Source organism: Podarcis filfolensis (genome assembly GCF_964270895.1).
Source record: "Podarcis filfolensis genome assembly, chromosome: 10".
In the NCBI taxonomy this organism is placed as follows: Eukaryota; Metazoa; Chordata; class Lepidosauria; order Squamata; family Lacertidae; genus Podarcis; species Podarcis filfolensis.
The window spans coordinates 4869750-4889643 of record NC_139612.1 but is presented as its reverse complement, the minus strand read 5'-3'; the positions used below and the strand labels follow the sequence as shown (position 1 = coordinate 4889643).

The window sequence follows — 19894 nt, the reverse complement described above, 5'->3', positions numbered from 1 at the left end:
CTGAAAATAAGTGATTTACCGGGGAAGACCTGGTTGGTGGCAGCGGATTAGTGGTGTACGGGTCAATAGTCCGTGAGACGACCGGGAGCTCTGTATGAACGCCACAGCCTTGCTGATGTGGTCCAAAGGAAGAAGAGCAATGTTTGGCACCTGCTTCACTGCAGGAATTGCCAGTAGTAGTAGTACAAGGTGCCATCCAGCCATCTTAAGGACTCCATTCCAGATTTGTGTTGGGTTTACTCCTTAGCCCTTTCTTCTTCCGAAGATATTCTGCAATGCAGTGGAGGTTTAAAATCAGTTTTCTTTCTCCTAGATGCGCCACCTTCCCAGGTTGATGAGCCCCTTCTGCCCCTCACTTCCTTCTACTGCATGTGCAGAAACAACCTTCTTGACCGCTGGACCCACTATTGGTCTTGTCCGCTCAATCAACTTCACATGCAGGAGAAGTCCCTAATTCACTAAGACTGAACGGCTGCCCTCACCTGGTTTAGGTAACTGGTTAAAGCTGTTTCGCAGGGTGTGGCTCACTGTTGATTGCTAACAGCTTCTAGAAGACACATGTGAGAGCTGAGTGCAGAGTGGGGACTAAAGGTGGACAAACTACCCCAGGAGTATGATGTGCATCCCACCAGAGCTATTACTAGTCCCCTAACACCCACACCCCAAAAGGCATGGAGGCCACACCCCTTCTCACTCTGTTCCCTTCCAAGCCGTATACATGGAAGGCCACTCAACACCAAAGAGCTGTTGGATCAATAGGAAGATACATGACTCTAGAGATGAACTGGCTATATAAAATGCCCCCGATACTTATGATTCATTATTGATTTATCTTACTGTTGCCTGAGCACACATATATAAATGTATTACTAGTCAAAGTTTCAGGGAAAGCATATGTCACAGTCATGCTGTGAATACTTTGCATTAATTCTGTGGGAGTCAGACCAGGATTAACAATTTAACAGGTTTCATCCATGAGAGACACTAGAAAACGAATATAAACATCAAGCTAATTTTCTTGGAGACAAAAGTGCTACTCTTCTTGTTACACATGCGGCATCAAGCCCTAGAGAAAGGGGGTGTAAGTCTGTGCCCCAAGGGCTGCATTTTGCCCTTGGCCTAATTCCATGTAGGTGACAAGGAGGGGGCAAACAGGAGGAAGGGGGCTGGCAGAGACAGCATGCAGAAAGTGGTGCCCTGGCCACATTTGACTTCAGCAAACCCATTTTGGGTTTCAGTCCTCATGTTCTGCAAGTGCATCACCCTTAAGGGAATGTGGTTCTCAACAGAGTAAAGGGTTCCTCAGAAAATCAGCTACAATTTCTCTTACAAACATCAGATCATCAGCAACTATGTTATCCTTAAAGGTGCAGGTTCACAGTTTGTGGGGGTTTCTGTGCCCAGATCTATCACTGGAGGCCCAGATAGCCTCCGTGCCTTTTACCAGCTGCACCTGGTTCAACAACCACAGCCATTCCAAAACCAGCAAACCCCTGCCACGGCAGTTAAAGTGTTCGGTGCTTCAAGTCTGGATTGTTGCAGTGCACTCTACGTGGGGCTTCCCCTGAGCTTGATCTGAAGCTGCAGTTAGTTTAGAATGCCGAAGCTCCCCAGGGCTGGCAAGGAAGCAGGCAGCTTGCCAGAGTACCAGCCGCTGCCCTTCCAGCCTGCCTTCCTCTCCTCCAGGCCGAGGCCACTTGTTAGGAGCCCTCTGGCGCTTGGCATCCTCCCACCTGGCCCTCTCTGCTGCTCTCCACCCTTGCTGGGCTCTGGCTCAGCTTTGCACACTGCAAACCCAAAGATCCACCGCTTTTGTGGGCCTTGGAGCCAATGGCTTCTCACCCACCTTGCCTTACCCCGCCGCATGCTGCCTGCCTGAGCCAGCCACACATTACAAAAACAGACACCTATTATCAAGGATACTACTCATTTCATACAAACTGAATCAGGCATTTTGGTCAGCATGGATGTACACTCCTTGTATACATCCATTCTCCTGGATGTGGCCAGGATCTGTCAGGGACTGGTCTGAGGAGGAATGTTGGGGACCCCCGCCCCCCCCCACATCCCAGAGAAGAGGGAGACAGTATAGATTTACAACAGTGGTTTGCAGAAGGTCATAGTTCAGAGTCTGCAAAGCGGAGAAGCTGGGAAATATTGGGAAAGCAGGAGGAAGAATAACAACCAGGGGAGAAACAGCTGACAGACTCCGTGTCTTTAGAAAGCCTTCCAGATCCCCCCTCTCCCAGGACACGGCGGGCACTGAGAGTAGGAGAACAGAAAGCTCAGAAGCAGAAAGCACAGATGCTGACGCAGGGATGATGTGTAATAGGAGAGACCGAGGGGGGGTGGGACTTTACTCAGAGCAACCACCATTATCTGAGAGACGGCATCCTAAGTCTCTCTCTCTGAATGTTGAATAAAATAGTTTGGAAAGAGCTTCTTGTTTTTTCCATTACTGGCAGCCTGCCATGAGGGAGGTAGATCAGATTCCCTGAAGCATGACAGGATCATTCTGATAGATATATGGGAATGGAGCTGTAAGTTGGGCTAGTCATAAACAAAATTCAGTAGCTCACTCTTCAGCAGAAGCAGAGTATGTTTTTGCTGCAGAAACATGCAAAGAACCACAAAGACTTGACAAGATTTTAGAGGATCTGGGAATGCCAGATTCTAAGCCCATAAAGCTTATGGACGATAATCATTATCTTAAATCGGTACAAACAGAGAAGAGAAATACACATACACATAGCCATAAAATGCCATGTGATAAGAGATTTGAGCCAGAAGGGATTTATTGAAATATAGTACAGTGGTACCTCAGATTACATACGCTTCAGGTTACAGACTCCGCTAACCCAGAAATAATGCTTCAAGTTAAGAACTTTGCTTCAGGATGAGAACAGAAATTGTGCTCCAGCAGCGCAGGAGACCCCATTAGCTAAAGTGGTGCTTCAGGTTAAGAACAGTTTCAGGTTAAGAACGGACCTCCGGAACGAATTAAGTACTTAACCCGAGGTACCACTGTACTGTCCAACAATGAAAATGATATTTTAACAAAGCCTTTGTCGACGTTTTGTGAGTTTATATGCTAAATTAGATGTGATGAATTCAAATTAGGTACAGTGAGAAGGGGATTGTAGGAAAAGCAGAATACTGGGCCTCTAGTGGGCAGAGCTTTGTGCTGCACTCTAGAATCGGCCCCTCCCTTCAGGTTGTCAGTTAGAAAAGGCTGTTCCTTGCCTCAGTATGTTGCATTTCAGTTAGTATGTTACATTTTTTCTCCTATTAAAGCTTTGTTTCATATATATATATATATACATGAGCTGTTTACTTCACTGGATGAAAAGACAAACTCTGCTAAAGAAGGAGAAGGTGTAATATCTTTTACTGGGTGAGTGAAAAGGTATTTCCCTGACAGGAGGACTGATTTTTAGTCACCTTCTCCACAACAGCACATGCCTCAGCAGCAATCTCGGTGATGGCCAGAGTTTCCATATTATGAATAGAAAGGAGGATGTTCCTAAACAAGTACAGTGGTGCCTCGGGTTACATACGCTTCAGGTTAAAGACGCTTCAGGTTACAGACTCCGCTAACCCAGAAATAGTGCTTCAGGTTAAGAACTTTGCTTCAGGATGAGAACAGAAATCGTGCTCTGGCGGCGCGGTGGCCCCATTAGCTTCAGGTTAAGAACAGTTTCAGGTTAAGAACGGACCTCCAGAACGAATTAGGTTCTTAACCCGAGGTACCACTGTATACTCCTTCCTTCCTTTGGAATGTCTGCTGCCATAATGCCTAAGAGGAAGGCTTCCTTTTTTTAGTAAAAATTAATCGAAACCTTTTATAAAGTTCATTATAAATAATTTCCCAAAAGCTTTTGATCTTTTTACAATTTCACATGTGATATATTGTTCAGCTTCTTGGAAACTCGTGGGCATAGCCAGGGGAGAACAGCTGCCCCGAATCAAGTAAATAAATAAAAATATTTAACTACAAGTAGAAATTATATAAAGATTTTGACAGATTTTTCTAAGCATTTGGGGTCAAATGAAAGTAATTTAAAACTGTTGTTGAGATATTTCATTCCAAATCTGCTAGACAGAGGATTATGACCCCCCCCCCCAAATCCTGGCTACAACCATGTATATATGTATATTTAGTGTATTAATAATTTTACTTCACACACACACACATACTCACATTGACAAATGCACTGTTATCAAATCTGTTTAAGAATGAAATCTGAGCAAACAAAATCCTGGACAGCTGCTGTAGACAGACACCAGTCCTGGTGTCTGCAAACAATTCTGCTAATAAGATTTAATGGTTCCAGTGAATTATTCTCAGCTACCTCCGTTCTGCCACAAGCTGTGTTTATAACAATGCCTGATAAAAAAAATTCAACAGAATCTGTGAATATTTTTTTCTTTCTTTGAATACATTCTGATGAGCATGTTTTTCTCCTCAAAAACAAACATATTTTTTTTTATGCTGGGTATTATAGCCTGAAGATTGTTCATGAACAGGTTACTACTGCAAACAGGGCTATGTACAGTGGATAGACTTTAGGTCTCTACAGAAGCAGCAGACAGGAACATGGGAAGATGAGGAACCTATTTCCTTCTCCTCAGATTCTAGTTGTACAAGATTTGGTAAAATATACTGATGCGATGCAATGGAGCTCAAATTTAGTGACATCTACCAGAATATCCCAATCACAATAGCTTCCTTGCTAATAATCTTAAATTATTAGTGAATCAATGTTATACAATGATCACCGAGTGATTAGTTTCTTGTTTTATCTACAATGGCAGCTTAATGCAAATTCTACATTAACATAGCAACAGAAAGAGCACCACTGAGTCATGCAATGGCTTATTCATACTTTGCTGCATGGAGGGAAGAATCAGAATGTATTACATCCTTTTCCCTGGCTTCATTAGCAATAAATAGCAATAAATCATGAAACCATGATTTGACCCTTGTTCCAAAACAATGAATTTAGATTAGCTCAATTAACTGGTGACTTATGAACAGTATCTATAGTATGATGTAGATGTATATAACGGACTCAAATTCACATCACATGTGAGCACAGCATTCTGACACTTATAAAATCCATATGCAGAGACCCGGTGTCTTTTTAGAAAATCCTTGGGCTCAGAAAAAGTTGATGGGAAAGTATTTAAAAATAATGCTCAGTACTCACATGAGCCCAAACAGACAGGAACACCAGCACCAGGAGGAAATGTACGGTACATTATTCCACCCTGTTCATGTCAATGCAAAGGAAACACAATGTGGACAACACTGAGGTCAATGGACCATTGCTATTCCTAGGGTGCAGCTTTTTAACAGGTGAGATGAGCCAAGCCAGCTCTTTGATCCGTTTTATATTTATTTCTTTTGTGGTTCCCTTTTGTAAGCTATATTGAAAATCTAAATACACATTTTCAAACAAACAAATAGTCATTTCTTTCTCATCCCGGTATTTTTAAACAATATGTATTTTATAAAAATTTCCACAATTTCACATAAAATTCCAATACATAATAAATTTCCCTCTCTCCACCCCCCCCCCCATCAGGGTCGCATAGTTGCTCTCTTCACACACAAACAGTAGCAGCCAGGTCTGTCGTTTTTATAGCTTTTATTTCTTGCTATTTCCACAACTGGGCATTTCAATCTGTATCGTTCTCGTCAGTTGGTCCCACTGATTTACGGCGTCTTTTCCAACAGCTAAAGCGGGGAATTTTTTCGACCTTCCACCTACGTTCACGTAATCTCCCGATGCGCCTTGCGTGAGGGGACTCAGGTCTTTGCCCCTCCTCTGACTTGGAACTTAACCCTTGCACGGTCTGTGAACTTGCCTGTTCACTTTCCTGCGTCTCTTTTCTTTGGGTTCCCTCCCCCTCCGTGGGCTGTAAATCCCCAAAACCCCTGCTTGTTCCTGGCTCTCTTTCATCTTCGGTAGCAGGGTTTGCTACCTCTTCCTGCTGCTGCCCGTTCAGTTCAGCCTCACTGGGGTATCGTATGCTAGGGGACTCAGAGTGTTCTGAAGTCACCCTGACACCTACTTTCCATCCCGTTTTCCATGGTGTTCTTTTATTCTATCGCATTGCTGCACCTTAACTTCACTTTTTTGTATCATAGCAAAAATACAACAGTCTCTAATTATTTCCATTGCTCATAGTTCAAATCCTGCTAGCGAATTCGTGGTATTGTCATATTTCTTCAAATAGTCCTAAAAAGGCTTCCATTAAACATAAAACAGTCATGGTTAAGTTCTGTTATTTTAGCTGCCAGCTTTGCAGATCTATTCTTTGCTTATCCATTCTTTTCTGCTGGGAACTTCTTCATTTTTCCATTTCTGCGCATAGAGAATCCTAGCGGTGGTAGTCACATATGTAAATAACTTAACCATCTTTTTAGAACTTCTGACCCTATAACCCCAAAAGCTTCAGTTTTGTTTGTTTTTCTTTGGGGAGGGTGTATAATCACTTTGAGCATCCTTTTTATCTCGTCATATATCATTTCTCCAAAATCCCTTGCTTTCTTTCTGGTCCACCACACTTTCTCATCCTGGTCTTCTTTTATCTTCTTCCAGCTGCCCATGATTGTCAAGGAGGTTTACCACCGTCTCCACAGGATCTCAGACTCGAGCACCAAAGAAGAAACACTTACGGCACTTGTCAACCTCGCCACAAAGCATCTCAGCCCGGAGATAGACAGCTTGCTGGAGTGCTCAGCAGAGTGCAATGAATAAGGGCCTCTAAGAGATGAGTGTGTTACGGGGAAATAACATATAGAAAGACATAAAATTAGGGGACATTGCTTTGCAAAAGGTATATACGCCAATGTGCAAAGTTTTCGTGATGTGGAAATGGGGAGAGCTGAATGTAATGCATGTGCCATATAAAGTTAAAAAAAAAGGCCTGACTTTTTTTAAGGAAAAAAAGAAAAATTCTCTTTGAAAAATTGCAGAAGAGCCACAGCGATATGGAAGGCCTTAGCCACCGATCCTTATTCCAGCAGCAAGCTGATGAAACCCATCCTCAGAAGGCTTCAGGATAAAGACCCCAATTACAGGCGATGCAGCATGCCACAAACTCCGATAGTGGTACAAAACCACTCAGTTTTTCTCTCCTGGATTGTTCTTGAATGGGAGCTGGACGGGGGTGGGGGCTTCTTGCTGGGAGGGGGGGTACATCTTAATAACTGGCCTAGCGGCATCTTAGTGGTCCATCGCTGTGAGGCTCAGTGGCAGAGCACCTGCTTTGTATGCAGAAGGGCCCCAGCATCTCCATGTTGGGGAGTCCCGCAGCTGAAACCCTGGACAGCCACTGCTAGTCAGTGTAGACAACACTAAGTGAGATGGACCAGGGTCCTGAGCTGCATCCTGCAGAGGGTTGGGAGATCTTGATCTGATGATGACCTCTGCTGAATGCCATTCTCCTGTCCTGAAAATACGTATCTCAGGCATCACAGGCCGGGGTAAAGAGGTGCACCTTCAGTGGAACACTTAGCGGTTCTTCCTGCCAGCTTCAGGCTTGTGCATCCTTTGTCTCTTACTCTGATGTTTCAGGACCTTGTTCACATCATCCACAGAACAATACAAGAACATTGCCAGACTGGCCAGAGATAACATGCGCCATCCGAACACTAAGAAAAGAGCCATAGGGATGTTTTAGGACCTTGTTCACATCATCCCAGGGGCAATACAAGAGCATTGCCAGACTGGCACGGGAATATATGCGCCATCCCAACTCGAAGAAAAGAGCCATAGGCATGGCATTCTACTTGGAGGTGAGGGTCGGAATTGGGGAACGCCTGCAGGCGCTCCTGCTTTGAAACAACCGTGCCCAGGCCGGCAAGGAAAGCAGAGGGTGTAAGGTCTCGTGGGGGTGAGGGAAGCATGCAACACACCTACGTGGGGAGCAAGCTCCACAATTTACCACCCTTCTCTAAATCTATTGATGCATTCATCATTGTTTCATAAGAACAGGGCAGAGCAGATAATGTCTACAGGGAGGGTGGAATGAAATCTGCAAGAGCAAATCTGGATTCTGGGGTTGGCTAAAAAGAAAGGCAAATGAACCACTCTTGTTTTGCACAATTTATATCTGGGTTGTTTCCTGCCAGCTCCGAGTTCTGCAGGAGCACTGGAAATCATATTCAGCAAACTCTGCTGGCTCTGGAGATTCATTTGCAAGATACTGCCCTGCACTCTCAAGCATCCCTTCCTTGACAGAGAGAGCTAGATATGACTTGGGATACGACTTGGGTGAAATCGGAGAGGAGTAGAGGGTAGTGATGGGGGCAACACAATCAGGTGGGCGGGGTGCAAGTAACCCTGGTGGTGGTGGTTGTTGTGCAGGAACACTTAGTGGTTCTTCCTGCCAGCTTCAGGCTTGTGCATCCTTTGTCTCTTACTCTGATGTTTCAGGACCTTATTCACATCCTCCGTTGAACACTACAAGAGCATTGCCAGACTGGCCAGAGATAACATGCGCCATCCCAACTCAAAGAAGAGAGCCATTGGCATGGCATTCTACTTGGAGGTGAGGGTTGGAAACGGGGAATGCCTGCAGGCGCTCCTGCTTTGAAACAACCGTGCCCAGGCAGGCAAGGAAAGCAGAGGGTGTGAGAAGGTCTCATGGGGGGGCACCATTTAGGGCTGGCAGGCCTGCACTCTGCCTGAGGCAGCAATTTCTACAGGCCTTGGATATGAACTGAGGGTAGCGTGCATTAACTAAGGGACATCCTCAGAGCAAATCCACCAAAATCATTGCACCAAAGATCGTCAGGCCAATTAGCTGCAACTTTTCCGCCTTTAGCTCAAAATTGCACAAAGTTGCTCTGTTTTTCCCCCCTTTCTTTATCCTTTTCTTTGCCAGGGACACTCATACTCTCCAACATTCCTCGGCTGAAAATAGGGACATTTTCTGTAGCCAAGGTTTATTCTTAGTTTACTGAGTACGGTCCTGTGAGCCACGAGTAGTGAAACAGGCACAATTCGCTTGCACACAATAAGTGTGGTTTATGTCAGTGATGAACCTGTAGCCCTCCAGATGTTACTAGACTCCCAAATCCCATCACCATCGGCTACTGAACATGGGATTTGGAGTCTAGAAACATCCCTATTCTAAGACATACATATGGAGCTAGTATTCCTCATAACTGCTTTTTAGTGCTTCAGACAAGAAACAAAACAGTAGAAAAGTATAACCAGTTAAACAATCCCTATGGCAGTGAAAAAGAGTTACTGATAGGTTGTTTGCTTGCTGTTGGGATGTGGTGCAGTCCTGTGGTAGAAAGCACAGCATCTAACAGAAGCTTAATGTGCCAGATATTGTAGTAGAAGACAAACTCTCTAAGTTGGCCAAAACAGTGGAACTTATGGCAGAGAATGTTAATGCTGCATGGGAAATGGAACAGGCCAACAAAGAAAAAATTAAGGCTTTGCAGAAGCAGACCAGGAAACTGAAGGAACACAATAAGTATGTTAATGATAAATTAATGGACTTAGAAAATAGAGCCAGAAGGTTGAATTTACCTCTAATTTTTTTTTCCAGAGTCAGAAGATATGGAGAAAGTGATTGCGTGGATGGCCAATTTGTTGCCGGAATTGGGAATTTTGAAAGACGTGCTTGACCGCATACATAGGGTCGGGAAGCTGAGAAATGAGTCAACTTGGCGGAGAGATGTGGTAATGTGCTTTGGGAGATAGAGAGAGAGCAGGTATTCAAGGCAATGAAAGACTTGGATAAACTTGATAAACTGTTGTATAATGGCAAGTAAGTGATGGTTTTTGATGACTTATCTCTGGGAACAATTAAAAGATCCAGGCAAACTGATAGAGTACTTACAATTAGCAAGGAGAATGGGGATAGTGAGAGGAAACTCAACACAAGTAAATAAGGACTAAATAATTAAGGAGTATCTCAAAGTGTACTGCGACAATAAAAGCTTCTTGGCAGATATTGAATGAGCCATGCAATACAAAGTATCTGTTAGAAAAAGTTAAATTACGTTAAAGAAAAACTTTACATAGCTGTGTAAATAATAGTTTAATTGTAAATCAGCACAACGGGTTTAGTTGGAAGTTTCTTTTCTTTGCAGATTCGCACATAGTGTTTACTATATTTGATGGTTGTAATTTACTTCTTAATATGTATTTTAAAACTGTTTTTTCTATCTACACTCATTTCTTTTTCTTTCTTTTCCTTCTGTCCTTTTTTCTATCTATATTCTTTATAATCTACAATTAAGTGAATGTTTGTTGGTATTGTATTTTAAGATTTCTCTTGCTCAATAAAAATAGAAAAAAATTACTGTGGTTTTTCTATGTTAAGTACTATTGAATATTTCATAAAGTTTGGTCTGTGTCTTCTGGGGGGAAAGAAAAAAACTGTACTTTCTCAATGCAGTTCTCAAACAGGAGAAATGTGCAGTTGTGCCACTAGGGGCACTGCAGAGAAAAGCCTCCAGTTTAGTTTGTGTACCTCAGACCTCCTACAATTGAGTAATTGTTGGTATACAGAAGGTGATAGTTTCTGTCCTCCTCTCCAGCCTTAACTGACAGGTAAGGGGGTAAATTTGTCTGACAAATTAGTTTCTCTTATGTAACCCTTAAATGATGCCTGATATCTTTGGGATCCCTGGATCCTGAATTAGAATTTGAAGATGAAGTTCATATTAATCCTGATGTGCATCTTGATTCTGGGGAACCCCAGTGTGACACAAGGAAATGTCTTTGTAAAGCATGCTAAGAAAATGTTCCAAATACAGTACATGGAGAAAATGTCACCTTTTACTATGAACATCCTAGAAAGGTAGCTGACATGTCCCTCATTCCAGGACTGATCAAGGATCCTGATATTGTGTTGGCAGGCCTGCTATATAACCAAAGTGGCCTTTTTGCTACACCTCCTTCTGAATTGAATGGCACCTCCTACTGGTATTTCCGGTTCTCCAGAACCTCCCAAGGCTTGTGTTTTTGTTGCTATGCCTCTGGGGCATGGAACTCCAAATGGAAAGATTGGCACCAGGTGCAATGCCACCAACGTAAAGGTTGGCTAGGAAATTATACACGCTGCACTGATAAATTTTGGTTGTGGTGTTCCTTCAATACCTCCTACCAAGGAAACACCACACCTTCAGATTTGTATCCATACTTTCCCCAATATACAGTCAATTTCACCAGACAGGGATCCATCTATTCTGGATGAATGATTAAGGATCCGAATCTATGGTTCCTGGCTTGCTACTACCACCCTGGTAATTACCAGTGTGTGGGAATCGGAGCCTTCACTTTCCCTGTGACTGTAGAGACTTTCCTTCCTTGTTCCTCTAGAAACAGGAAACGGAGGGAAGTCCAAGGGGAACAGTGTAGTGATGAAATCTACCTGACCCGTTCCATAGGTGCTGTTGGAGGAGGCTTTGTTAGTGTACTAACGCTAAATATATACCCAGGAGTCATTTCTGAACAAAATCGCGAAGCCCTTTTCGCCTTAACATGTAGGTTGGAGAAATGTTAAATGGACATAGGAGTATTTAGGAAGGGTTGTGTCCACGCTTATTGGTTTGATTTTGCTGCAATTTATGAATATGTAATGCCTAAAGCTGTTTGGAAAAAAGGTATATAAACCCAAAGCACCAGAGCTCCAGCACCCAGTCTTTGGAAACCATTCCACTGGGTCTTATTGCTGTCAGCAATAAAATTTTACTTTCTTTTTCTCCATTACTGTGTCTGTGATTTTTGAGCACACCTTGAACAGGTATCAGGTATTTAGGTAACCCTTCACAACAGAATGAGAAACTGCATGACCAGTGTATACATGCGTACCACCGTCTATTTGGCCATTTGCATTTCCAGGCAGTAGCCAAAATGCCAAGCATGGTTGAGGGCATGAAATTGAAAAATTGTCCTTAACATATGAAGTGTTTTTCTTGTGCAGAAAACAAAGCTAAGCAAGCTCTCAAAGGTGTAAAATCTGGGAGAGAAGCTAAGAAACCTTATGAAGTTATACATGCTGACTTGGTTGGACCTCCAGCACTCTCTAAAGGCAACTCATGTTTCTTCATGGTACTGATAGACCCAAACATATCTGGAATAGGAATCTATGTGCTGCAAAAGAAATCCGAAGCATTTTCCAGGTTTCAACAATTTTGTTCATGGCTTAAAATGTACACGATGAGCATGTACGTTGTTTATTTACTGATAGGGGGTGGACAATTTTGTTCAGAACAGTTTGAATTTCCTTACTGAACAGAGCATAGAGCACATGACTGCCACGCCCAAATCTCCATGGCAAAATGGTTTGTCCGAACGAGTGAGCTGAACTCTGTTGCACGATTCAAGCCTATCCAATCCCTTTTGGGCAGAAGCCCTATCCTGTTTTTCTTACGTATACAATCGTAGATACCAATCGGCTATTGATTGCACCCCATATGAAATGCTTTACAAAAAGAAGACATGTGAAACATTTAAGAATTTTCGGTTCAGATGTATGGGTACACACTTTGCAGAACAACAAATTGAGCAAACCTGGCATTTTTCTGGGTTATGAAAAAGGTTCCTATCATGTGTTAATGACTGACACAAAGGTGATAAGGTTGACGAGAAGCATGGATTGTAACCCAAAATGGGAAACAGTTGGCATTTTTCAATGTCATCCCATTTCAGATGATGTGAAAGCAATTAAGATAGAGGCAGATCCTGTTGTTGCTAATGATAATGCAGATGCAAATTCTGATGACACAGATTATCAAAGTGGAAAAGCCTCTCTTAAACAATCAGATGAGTCTGACACTGATTTAGACACAGCACCTTTGTTTACATTACATCGTCATTCTCCCAAGGAGACACCAGACCCAGAGCACCAAAGAATCTTTCGTAGATCTGAAAGAGCTATTAAGGCCAAACCACCTAAGCGGTACTTTAAAGAGTTTGCTAAAGCTGCTGTTACTAGCAACTCAGATTCAGTTTTTGTACCAGCCAACTACAAAGAGGCTCAAAATTCGCAAAGGATGCCGAACCTTGGCTAAACGCCATGGAAGCCAAGTTAGTTTCCCTAAAGCAGAGTGACACATGGGAATTGGTTCCAGCAGAACCAGGCATGAAATGTGTTGATAGCAGGTAGATTTACAGGACAAAAACTGATCAGAATGGTAAAATAGTCAGGTACAAAGCCAGACTAGTGGCACGTGGTTTCTCTCAAAATACCTCATCAGGACTATCATGAGACATACTCATTGACGGTAAAGTTTGAGAGTATTAGGCTGTTGATGAAAATTGCTGCTGAGGAAGGTATGACTATTACTAATCAAGATGTAAATACTGCGTTTGTATATGGAATTCTCACTGAGAATATTTACATGTTACTGCCAGATGGAGTGCAAATAAAACAGAATGGTTTGTAAACTGGAAAAAAACAACCTTGTATGGCTTAAAACAAAGCACATGATGCTGGCACCCCAAGCTGACAGAAGTGCTGTTTTCCCTAGGTTTTCAGCAAGGGAAGGCTGATTCTTGTGTTTTTGTGAAAGAATCTAATCAGCACAAGCTCTACTGCATTTGCTTTGTAGATGATATCTTATTTTTGTGGAAAGATGAGAATATTTACAAAAGCACTCTAGCAAAGCTGCAGAAACATTTTGATATGAAAGATCTTGGCGAAGTCAGCTATTATCTCTCACTAAAGTTAGAGAGAAACACACAAGGTGATGTTTTGCTGCATCAGACACACAAAATCAGTGATGTTATTGAAAGGTTGAACCTGAGTGATGCTAATGCTGTAGACATCCCCATGGTTCTCAAGGTTATCAACATGATGCTGATGTTTTTCCTGATACAGTGGTGCCCCGCAAGACGAATGCCTCGCAAGACGGAAAACTCGCTAGACGAAAGAGTTTTCCGTTTTGGAGGTGCTTCGCAAAACGAATTTCCTATGGGCTTGCTTTGCAAGACGAAAATGTCTTGCGAGTTCCTGCGGGGTTTTTTCCCTCCCCCCCCCACTTCTAAGCCGCTAAGCCGCTTATCTGCTAAGCCGATAAGCCGCTAATAGCGCTAATCCGTCAATGGGCTTGCTTCGCAAGACGAAAAAACCGCTAGACGAAGAGACTCGCAGAACGGATTCTTTTCGTCTTGCGAGGCACCACTGTACGCTTTTCAGGAGTGTATTAGGCAAACTCAGTTTTATCGCAAGGTGTACAAGACCAGATATTGCTGTAAGTGTAAATCTGCTCAGGAGACATGCAAAACAACCCACAGTTTAAGAGTGGAAGGCGCTGAAACGCATAGCAAGGTACTTAAAAGGCACTCTGCATTACAGGTTGAGGTTCACCAGCCAAAAATCTGGAGGTCTTGAAATTTATGCCAATACCAGTTTTGGCAGTGATGCAATTGATGGTAAAAGCACTTCAGGTGTGTGCTACTTGTATAATCAATGCCTATTTGATTCGTCTTGTAGGATGCAGGTAACAATAAGCATGAGTTCTTGCGAAGCAGAACTTAACGCTTTAACTCTTTCCCTCATGGACAGTGGTTATTACAACTGTATGAGGATGTAAAAGTGAAAGTTACTTGTCCTATTCAAGTCTATCAGGACAATAAAGCTTGTATAGCTTTACTCCACTCTGAAAGATGCAAACAGAGAACAAAGTATCTACAGATTAAGCTTCACTGAGATAGAGAATGCATCCAGAAAGGAATTGTGAAAGTGTCCTATATGCCAGGAAAAGAAATACCTGCCGATGCACTAACCAAAGTTGTTAACAGAGAACAACTCACTGTATATGTACATAAACTGCAAATGTGTTAGATTCTGCAGTGGTTGGTATGAAAAGGAGATTGTTGCTGTGTTTTTATGTTTGTACATATTTTATGGGCTAATAGCCGTAAATAAATAAATAAATATTGTTGATATTTCACCCCCTCCCATTGCATCTCCTGATCTGGTGTTTTGAGAAAGGAGGGGGTGGAAACTGCTCTTCCACTCTTCTGCTCCTGTGTGTGAAGAGAGTCTTATCTATGTAGTGACTAGATAGCAGAGTGGGAGCTGTAACACTCATGCAAGCCAGTAGTTCTTTAGTTTGTAGTAGCTATTAGAAATAAAAGGACTTATGCTTCACAGCTAGCTTCCGTGTTATTTATACTCTGCTGAGTCTGGTGCTCACAATGCACAGCTGCGAGTCCAGTGCACTGAGATGAGACCTGCTTTCCAGGATTGGAAGGTCTCTGCAAGTGCTGCAGTTGCCTAGCCCAGTCGGGGCAGAACCAGTTACTGAGCCCAGTGGCTGACATTGGTTGAAAGGGATACAGGATAGCCGATTTAACTGCAATCAAGATGGTTGAGGCACCATGGCAATTGGCATCTGTCTGTCTCTAGAGTCGATGGAGGAGTGTATGGGGGGGGGGGTCAAACTGTTGGAGCCTGCTGTGGCAGTAGAGACCAATATTGGAGGGTTATGTTTTGTTGCAGCTGGGGCAATGAAAGCATCTGGTTGTGCTGCTGCAGATACACCATGGCATTTCTTCTCACTGTGGTCCTCCTTGTGATCATTCCTCATCTTGTCACTGCTATGAATGCATGACCCAATTGTATTCCGGGCACTGCGGTCATATGCAAGGATGACCACATGGTGGGATTGATGCTTGTAGTCTTTATGTCACGTTTGCAGACATATTTGTAATGGAGAGTTGGTCTGCCAATGAGTTGGGTGCCTGCTCCCTATAAAGCACCTCCTTGGGGAGCCTGTCATCTTCCATTCTGTGAACATGACCAAGCCAGTGTAGATGTTACTGAGAGCAGTGTGTGAACATGCTGGGAATGTGGGCTTGGTAGAGCACATCTTTGAGACTGACCTGCCATGTGATGCCCAAAATCTTCCTGATGGGACCATGGTACAGTTCCCAGAATAGGATCCCCTCATTCCCCTAAAAAAGGAACTTGAGAAATAGGACACCATAAAATAAGTTTGTGGTATCCTAAAGAGTAACAAATTTACCATGGTGCAAGCTTTCTAAACACCTTAAATATGGCTGAGAAAAAGTACTGATGTGATATAAAAATACTATGCTAGTCAATAATAAATTTACCAAGGTAATTTGATACCAAGAAACCAACAATTCACCTTCTGAACTATGCTGCAAATTACTCTTGTACTACATGTGTTTTGTTACTTGAAATTGATTTCTTTATTGTCATTTGTATATCCACTCTGCATATTCCCATGACTTATAGGAAGTGTTTAACAAGGTCAGTCAATTTTTATACTTGACCTGTAGTCTTAGCTGGCTATAGGCTTCACTGGAGGAAATATTTTAACTCTTTCCCTGCTCGACACACTATCTGCTTTATCTTGTCACAGGGTTGCAGCTGCATAATAACCCTTGTAAACCAGACACCTGGAATCCCAAACAGAGTGAGGAGGAGAGGAAATTTTTGCAAAGCTATGTATCCTAAAAGAATCCATCTTTGTAAGCCATTTTTACAATGTGCATTTGCATGGGCAGCTTAATGGAGTATATGCATTTTTGTATACTTTGTGGATTGGAAAATGGCACTGCAATTTTTTTGATAGAATTTCAGGGTGAGCAATGTTTTGGTTCTCGTAGGGTTTTTCTGAAACCCTGGCCTTAGTATCCCTACTCATTTTATCTTTCAATTTAAAACTTTGGAACCTACAGGTCTCAACACTGAATTTTGATTCTTTACAAAAAACAGTGCTAGATCAATGTTTAGAATGTGAGGGGTTAATCACCCTGAGATTGCAGTGTATTTTTAAGTGTAAGAGACCACCCATGCCCGCTTTAGTCTATGTGCAATTATTTGATGAAGATAAGGATGGTATTTTTGGAAAGCCTCATGGTAGCTTAAACGGCATGTGATTTCATTTGTAGAATTACAAAAGCCATTACTGAAGCTGTGAGCCCGGAAAGGGACAGGTTAGTGATAGAACGAACACTTTAAAGTAGTTTGAATTTCATTTAAAGCATTAAAAAACATTAACTCATAACAAGACAAAATATAAATTAATATTTGTATATATATATATTGTTAGAGACAACTCTGCTTGTAAAGAAGGTTTCAAAGAAGTTATAAGCCTGGGGAACTTGTCAAAGAGCAAGGAGAAGTCATGAAGAAACACACCCTACACCTGCAAGTAAAGAAGGAATCAAACAAGCAAAGACTTTGCCATGGTTTTTTGAATGCAGTTTTGAAATGTGTTCTATAATGAATACTGCCTTTACCCCTTTTTGTATAATTGTATTAGTATCCCCACTAACATTAACATCTATAAAAAATAAATCATCTGGTTTAACCATATTGTGATTTTCCATGCTTTCAGATAAGAATGGTAAAGCACAAGTGGAACATAGGAAGTCGCAGGGCCAGAACTCTCCAAACAAACCCTTGAAGCCTGCCCAAATTCAGTACAAGCCCAAGCTATTTTTGTCTGAAATGGGGCACAAATGATACCCAGTTAGGACGTCTATAGGGGAGACTGCTGGAGCCATCCAGGGGCATCTACTTTGGCCCATCCCCACCTGAGACTCATAGGGTGGAGCTGTTGCTTAAATATTTACTTCTGATTTTTCTAACATTTTTGTGCAGACTGTCCTTTGCCTTTTTGGCAGGATCCTAATGTCTCTGGTTTTTGTTTTGAAATGTCAAGTTTTTTTTGTTTTTTTTTAAAAAATGCATTGTTCATGCTTGATTTTGGATGCTTATTCTTCGTACGCTGCCTTAGGTGGCTTTTTTTGGCTGACAGGCAGCATATAAACAAACTGTACTGTGACATAATAAAAAAAGCATTGCTGCACTTGCTCAGACACCATTCAGACTTCCTGGCCTCGCCTATGCACCCATCACCACGCCTGCAGTGCTGCTTCCTGAAGGTCGGTTTACCCAGTTCTGATCAAATTATTCATTTATCAGCCAGCTGCTATTGTATTCAGATGTTGTAGTTAGAGAGATCCCTCCAGACTGCAGCTTTCCAGCAATAAGGGTGGCAACACATGATGAAAGGAACTTCTAGCATTGGGATTGAAGCAGCAAACTGGTTAGCTGTGCTGATACTGTGACAATCCTACCACTATTTTTGGAATAGTCATGGTCAAAACGGGGGTGGAGATCCAGCTTCCAAAATTGTGTTGGGTGTTTTAGTTCTGTAAAATAGTTAAGTCACAAAAATACTATCATTGCTAGAAAGCAATAATCTGAAAAGTCCTGAAGCATTCAGGTGAAATCATTCATCGCACAAAGCAAAACTTCTCTGATCTCATCTGCTCACACTATCTGGAATGTCCTTAAGTCTTAAATGTGCTATTTGGACATTATATAAGTGAATGGGTTTGTTTTGTGAGATCTTTCACACGCATGTGTTTCTCATTTAAGACCCTGACAAGTCAGTCACCAGTGCTCTGGAGAATTGAGGTTAAAAAGCTGCTCTTTTCAGGTAGCTCACTGGTTCCAGGCTCATTTAACACACCAAAACTGGATTTAAAAGGATAGTTAGCTCATTAACTGGGTTCCCTAAAGGAGAAATCTAATGAGTTACCGGTAGTTCACCTAAATAGTGAGGTTCAGAGTAAACTTAAATCCTTTCACACTATACTTTTGGCTCACAAAGTGACAGAAATAATCACTTGTTTTGTTACTCTAATACACATTTTAAGGTAGCATAAGAAATATGTAAGTTTTTTGGCACCTTAAAGAATAACATCACTTCTAAATCCACCTCCTGCATATGACTGAACATTCTAATCCATTGTGTGTATATCATATGCATTTACTTTGCAACTAGCTCTCAATTTAAAAGCCATGAATATAATCGTTATTTTGTACTTTGCAAGACACAATTACCAGCAGGACAGTTCAAAATATAACTCAAGACCAGTGGGGATTTTAGGGTGCACTCAAGGGTATGCAGTACCAGCACATTTTTGTTGTTAAAAAGTGTGACACTTGCTGTAACAACTTCATGGTGAGTACTGGCACCTATTTTTTCGGGGGGGGGGGGGGGGGAAGCACTGCTCAAGACTAAGGTTATCAATAATTTTTTTTAAAAAAGGACTAAGGTATGAAAATGCAAATTGTGCATTGGATGATGCTTTATTTTTCATGAGCATGCACTTATGCTAGAAATTACCAGGGGATTTAATTTCTGGGCATCCCTGAGGTGGTCACCACCAAACAACACTAGCAGCACATTTGGGCCGCACTCCTCAGGCTTCTTGCCTCTGACTTATTTCAATCAATGTGATCTGTAAGAAGGTAGATGCAAAGGCCTCTTTACTTCGTGTCTTTTGTCATGGGAACAACTTGCAAGATCAATTCAGGGAACAAAATCCATTACTTGAAGAAATATCCCTTAGTGAGCCATTATGTCTAAAGTGGATACTGGTTGAGTGCTGCAATTAATGAACTGACACCTGGATGATTATATAGCCTAAGGTAACGGATGGGTATTTCAGCCTTCATTACATCTGCTTTTGTACAAGTTTGCAGGCAAATTTGAGGTCAAGAACTTGAATTTCCAACAGACTTCCACCTTTTTTTCTTCTTTTTTTGGCATTATCTAATTATAGGTCACCTACTTCTCAAAATGCTGTGCTGACACAAAACTGATTAAAATTACTGGAACTTGCTACTCTAGACTGTTCAGAGGACTGCAGGTGTTTTGTATAATTAGGCAACTGTTAAATAAAATATTTCAACACTGATGTTAGGTTAAGGTCATCAAAAGGAAAGACCAGAAATAACCTAATTACAACTCCTGCTGTGACAGAGCACATGCTAGACCCAGAGATTTCTCATTCAGTAGCTCATTTCACATAAATTATGTTGTAATTGTCAATATTTCACTTAGTGAAAGAGTTCTGCA

General features: G+C 42.0%; 1 long non-coding RNA gene across 1 annotated transcript; it reads right to left on the bottom strand.

Moving 5' to 3' along the window:
- Positions 1-217: 217 nt before the first annotated feature.
- On the bottom strand, positions 218-2861 carry LOC310743378. The gene is made up of 2 exons (XR_014538986.1): positions 483-2861; positions 218-270 (listed from the first exon to the last, which is right to left on the bottom strand). It is a non-coding gene; the product is annotated as an uncharacterized lncRNA (long non-coding RNA).
- Between the last annotated feature and the right edge of the window lie 17033 nt (positions 2862-19894).